Source organism: Triticum dicoccoides, chromosome 6B (assembly GCF_002162155.2).
Source record: "Triticum dicoccoides isolate Atlit2015 ecotype Zavitan chromosome 6B, WEW_v2.0, whole genome shotgun sequence".
In the NCBI taxonomy this organism is placed as follows: Eukaryota; Viridiplantae; Streptophyta; class Magnoliopsida; order Poales; family Poaceae; genus Triticum; species Triticum dicoccoides.
In genome coordinates this window covers 30,976,398-30,981,822 of record NC_041391.1, presented here as the reverse complement: position 1 = coordinate 30,981,822, position 5,425 = coordinate 30,976,398, and the positions used below count along the sequence as shown (strand labels likewise).

At 41.9% G+C, this 5,425-nt stretch overlaps 1 long non-coding RNA gene across 1 annotated transcript; it reads left to right on the top strand.

Annotated features, from left to right (window-relative positions):
- Positions 1-3,735: 3,735 nt before the first annotated feature.
- On the top strand, positions 3,736-5,212 carry LOC119320538. Its single transcript, XR_005155040.1, has 3 exons — positions 3,736-4,230; positions 4,419-4,612; positions 4,810-5,212. It is a non-coding gene; the product is annotated as an uncharacterized LOC119320538 (long non-coding RNA).
- Positions 5,213-5,425: the final 213 nt, after the last annotated feature.

Below are 5,425 nucleotides of genomic sequence, written 5' to 3'. Positions count from 1 at the left end.
CAATTTTAGGGGCATGTGAGCCGGTTCGGTCGGTCAAGTCGTCCGCCTTCTTATCGGGGAAATATTTGTCTGTGTGCCCGGCGGCCAGTGATGGTGAGCGCACTAGTAGAAAACGGGCCTTTAGTCCCGGTTTCAGAGGTGACATTTTTTCATCCAAGCAAGGGCGCATTGCAGGGCTAAAGAGAGAGCCACACACTAGGTCGCTCCAGTTGCAAGCTTGGAACGAGATCCTCCGCGGCATGTAAGTTTTTTTTTCAAATTCAATTGTTTATTTATCTCTTATTCAAAAATTTCCTTGAAAATCGAATTTCATTTTCAAAAGCGGATTCGGTGGTTCAAGAAGTAGAATTATGCATAGATTGCCGAAAGAAAGACGAATAAAGACGAATGGAAAGGCCTGTGAAAATCAGAAGAATCTTTCTCTCTATTCACTATCATTCCGCGTCTTCGACTTCTATTAGTTTCTTTTCTTCTTTAATATGTTTGCTATCCGGATCATGATTTTCCTACCCTCAGGGGGAAAGTAAAGGCCCTTCCCCCTTTGGAAGGCTGTGGGCAAGGAGGGATTTGAAACCCCCGACACAGGGCTTCGCTGCACGGGACGGGTCTTTGTCGAAAAGCTAACTCCACCCGGCCATCTAAGCTATTGGCCAAGGCAAGTGAGAGTTGTTCAAGAGTTGGGGGCATATCTTTAGCTCGAGCAGCATCCGCTCCCAAAATGTGAGTTAAGCTTTAAAAAAAGAAGAAGAGCTACTTCGAGATCAAATAGAGAATATGTCTCTCTATTTCTCGCGAGCCACTTATTTCTAGAAATCTTTTTCATTATCATAGTGGATCTTCGAAAAAATGGACTTTGTATCGACTAAAGTATATACTTCGACTTTCATGCGCTAGAACTTTAGCTCGTCCCGCGAAATTCTTATTGAATTAGAATACTTTACCGCGGTTCAATAAGAGTCAAAATAAGGATTTTTTTAAGAAGACAACAAGAATTTTTTAACATTTTTTCTTTATATATTTTATACTTGTTTTTTGATAATATAGAATATATAGAAGGGTTTCTCCCTTTGTACTTATCCCTTTCCAATCCCTTTTAATAAATTCATTCCTGTTTTTTATTGGACCCAGTTTTATTCTCTTCAATTGATTGTATCTCAAAACTAAAGCCCAAAACCTTTAGTCCCGGTTTGCTTACGAATTGGGACTAAAGGAGCTCCACCTTTAGCCTCGGTTGGAAACACCAACCGGTACTAAAGGAACTTTTTTGAAATTTTGTTTTTCTGACTTTTTTTTAAAAAAACAAATTTTTCCCGATTTTCAAATTTCTGATTAATTTGAAAATTTAATCTCTAATCACCCCTCATCACTGCTCAAGTATGAACCACTCATTTCAAATCGTCTAACTTTCCGGTGGGTCTTCCATCCTCTCACTACTCCAGCCTAAGCATGCTTAACTTTCAAGTTCTACTCCCCCTAGTTTCCAAGTCTGCACTTGTTGTTTTCCTGACAATACTAAGCTGTCAATCCTATTAACCCTTAAGAGTTGAACTTGAGCATGAAGCACCGTTTGAGTTTGAAACTATTATTCTAAAAAAAGAATTATTTAGTAACACTAATATTTCTTGAATAAGTAGTTTGACCATATTTTGACCACAGTTTGACAAAAAATTCAAAGAAACTTAAATTTGAGGATAACTTTTTTTCCTTTTCAAATTAGAGGATTCTAAAAATTTGCAAAATGACATACGGCGATCAAAATCGGAACCGTATTTTCGTGCTGAATATTTTGATATATTATACGTTTTTTCGACATCTTATGCAAAAGTTATAGCCGTTTTACTTTTTCATAACACTTTTTTGCAAAACATGTCCAAATTTAAGTTTTTAATTTTCCTAACTAGTAGATGTAGTAACATAACTACATCTCGAATGATTTTAATTTTTGATATTTTTATCATTTTCTTTTGTTTTTTAAAAAACTGAAATGGCGATACACGCGGGGGTGGGGGGGGGGGTAGAGTTTGAACTCCATCCAATCCTACCGTCAACTACATCTGGTAGCAGCGACCCAGCCAAAGTCATAACGAAGGTTAACCAAGCCAGAGTCACGTTCTATTAAAGTGCCAAAAAGAATTACTTTTTAATATAGCAAAACTAATTCTATCAACTATTATTAAAGGCTAAACAAATATTAATACAAAACAGTAGCAAAATTAATATTAATTAATTATAAAATTTTATCTACTGTTGTCTAACAGAAGCATACTACAACATGTTAAAATCGACAGAAAGAACTAACAAAAAATAATTGATAAACAACATTTAAAGTACTAAAACAACTATATAAGCAAAGCAGTGTTGTTTTAATTAAAATCCTAATTTAAATTATTCTAAAATAACCAAATAAATCTTACTGTGACAACAACCTGACATGTGACTAGGAGCAAAAAGAATTAAATTAAAAACTATTTTTAAACTCAAATTATTCACAATCTAGGGTTTGAAGCAACTTTGAACAAATTCATATTTAAATCATTCAAATTTGAAACTAATGGCACAAACAGAAACTAGACAAATTTTAATGCAAAAAGAATCACTGAAAAACATCAAATATACTAATAGATATAAGCAATTCAAAACAGAAACTAAAAGTAAAAAACAAATGGAAAAACAAAAAAAAACAAATTTCAGACCCTTTTTAGTCCCGGTTTGAAATACGAACCGGGACTAAAGGGTAGTCCTGGTTCGTGCCTCAAACCGGGACTAAAGATCCCATTTGAATCGGTACTAATGCCTTCCCGACGCCCTAGCCGCTCGAACCGAAACTAATGCTCACATTAGTCCCGGTTCGTAATGCAACCAGGACTAGTATGTACATTAAGTTTGGACTAAAATCCTGTTTTCTACTAGTGGGGTCTAGGCCGGTGTTTCATTTCATCCATTGCTGGTTCTTTGAAAATGAACGAACAACACCAAATATCGCGACGAGCAACCAATGCCAAACACCCACAATACAATGCAAATACAAACGAGGTGAAAAAAGCATCCACCTGTGATAGCTGCCTCTGCCGCTGCTGTTGCCTGGCAGACTCGTTGACCAGCGACGCTATCGTGGGGTGCCGAAGCTACCAAAAAAAGGGCGCACGCAGGCAGGAGATTGGGCGAAACCAGAGACACAATGGCCAAGAAAGCCGCCGGCGGCGGCCATTAATTGGTCTCTCTCTGTGTTCCCGCCCTGCACGAGGCGGCCCCGAGCGAGGAGACGGGACACGCGTCGCACGCGCGTGCTTCCACGTCCACGCACCACACGGCTCCATGGAATCAGTCGCGCCGGCCGTGCACTAGTCTCTTGCTGGGCTCGTCACAGCATGCGTGCGTCCGAACATATGCGCGCTGGTAACATGCACGATCGCCCGGTGGGGATGGGATGCCGTTGCACGTATTATTATATTGTTTTCTCGATATACTCCATCCGTTTCTAAATGTTAGTCTTTTTAGAGATTCAAATACGAAAATTACATATGGACGTATCTCTGCTCCTATAAAAACGCGAGTTGGTGGTGATGGTGTGCCTGCCTTCACATCATATATGCCGTCTAATCTGAAATGTATGGCTGAGATCCGTGACACCTGCACTTTTTCAAGAAACACCTTGTGCTCGGACAGAATTTTGGAACAGGGACATCCATACACAACACCACCTGGTGCCCGGTAGTTCCAACGGGCTGTCTCTTCTCCTTTCTCCTCCTCTCAAGAAAGAAACAGAGTCTTCTAGACCCCTCCCAAATTCCTCGCCGGCGCCGGGATCTCGCGTCACCACTCTCCTCCGCTGCCTCCCGAACTTCCCTCGCTCTGGATCCGGTCCACCATGAGCCAAGCCTCGCCGCCAAGTCCCTTGCCGCCGCCTGTGTCCTATGTCCCCACGGCAGCCGCCGCCGCATCGCCCCCCTTGCTCGATGCATCGGCTCGGCTCCAGCGCCTAACCCAGGGTCGCATGGTGGGCTGCGCGAGCCTGCCGGCCTGCCCCGCAGCCCCCTCGCCAACATGGGCCCAGCCGCCCCTCCTCGCCTCGCGAGGTAGCTGGAGAAGAAGCTGCCGGATCGGAGGCTACCGCACGACAAGATCATCTGCTGCTGCTGTGTCTGCTTGTTGAAGAAGGGTGTGCCGGCAGGAGGAGGCAGTGTTGAGAGTGCTCGGTCTGCAACAGGGCGAGCTTGGGCTGCACCGCAGGTGTGTCTGCTGCTGAATTTTCCAACTGCTACTGTTCCCTATACCTGTATTACATGATGCTTCGAGCTTTACCCACGACCTCTCCTTCTAGACCTGGGCACGCAAGATATCGGAGACTGAGAGGATAGTGCAGTATATATTCTTTGTTCTCCGTTCGGAGCCTGTCCACTCATTCCATTTTTATGCAGGCTCTGGTTCTCAACCTCCAACATGATTCCCTTTCTTCCGTGCCTCCAATGGAGGCTACCAGCGGCAGGAACGCCACGAGTCATCCTGGCATTGCAGATGCAGAGCCTTCCAGGGGTGACCTGTTTGTTCCCGGCCGCGCCGATGTCAACTACCTTCATCCACTGTGACTGTCCCCAACCACGCTCAACTCCCCGTAAGTCATGTTTTTCTCCTTCCAGATCAAAAAAATTGTCAAGTTTTTGGAGTACAGTTGTGTGCCCGATCCGTTCATGATAGAAATTGTGGTCTCCTAAACATGTGATTTGTGAAATTTTTAGCAACGAATTGTTTGTGGATCTGCAAAGTACATTGTCACCAGTGGATTCAGACTTCCTATTTAATTCTTTGCAGAAACCTGTACCATCCCCTCAGGTCAATATTCATACCCTTTTCATTGCGACATTCGTCAGATTTTTGTACTTGGGATGATTTGGTGCAAGGCATAGAGGAGCATGATCAAGCATGGCTAAATATATTTGTAAGTAGAGAAGTTCTTGAGTCACACACTAAAGGAAGAGAGATAAGCTTTTTCTCTTTGTTGTATCAAGTAATTTACTTCCCAGTCCGCTATATATTATTGTGTACTGAATGCAATCTGAAATAACCTCTTTTACAAGAAAATACGTACCTGTGTGGTTGTGTGAGATCTATTTGGAAGTGCTAATTGATGAAATGTATGTAGCATTAGTAATAACCTTCTGATGTGTGGTCAGATATGTGATAATTAGTGAAATGTTGCTTTAGATAGTTTTTTCATGACTTCAACATGTGCCTTCCATCTCCTTGATCATGTGAGTTCATATATCAGTTTTTAACTTCTGCAAGTAAATTTTGATATTGTGCAAGTTATATATGATTGGAATCACAGGGAAAACTGTGTGATTCTTTTGTTTCATGATAGTAGACTCTTAAACCTACATGAACCAGCATATTGTTGTAAACATTATTTAAAGACGTATATCTTCCT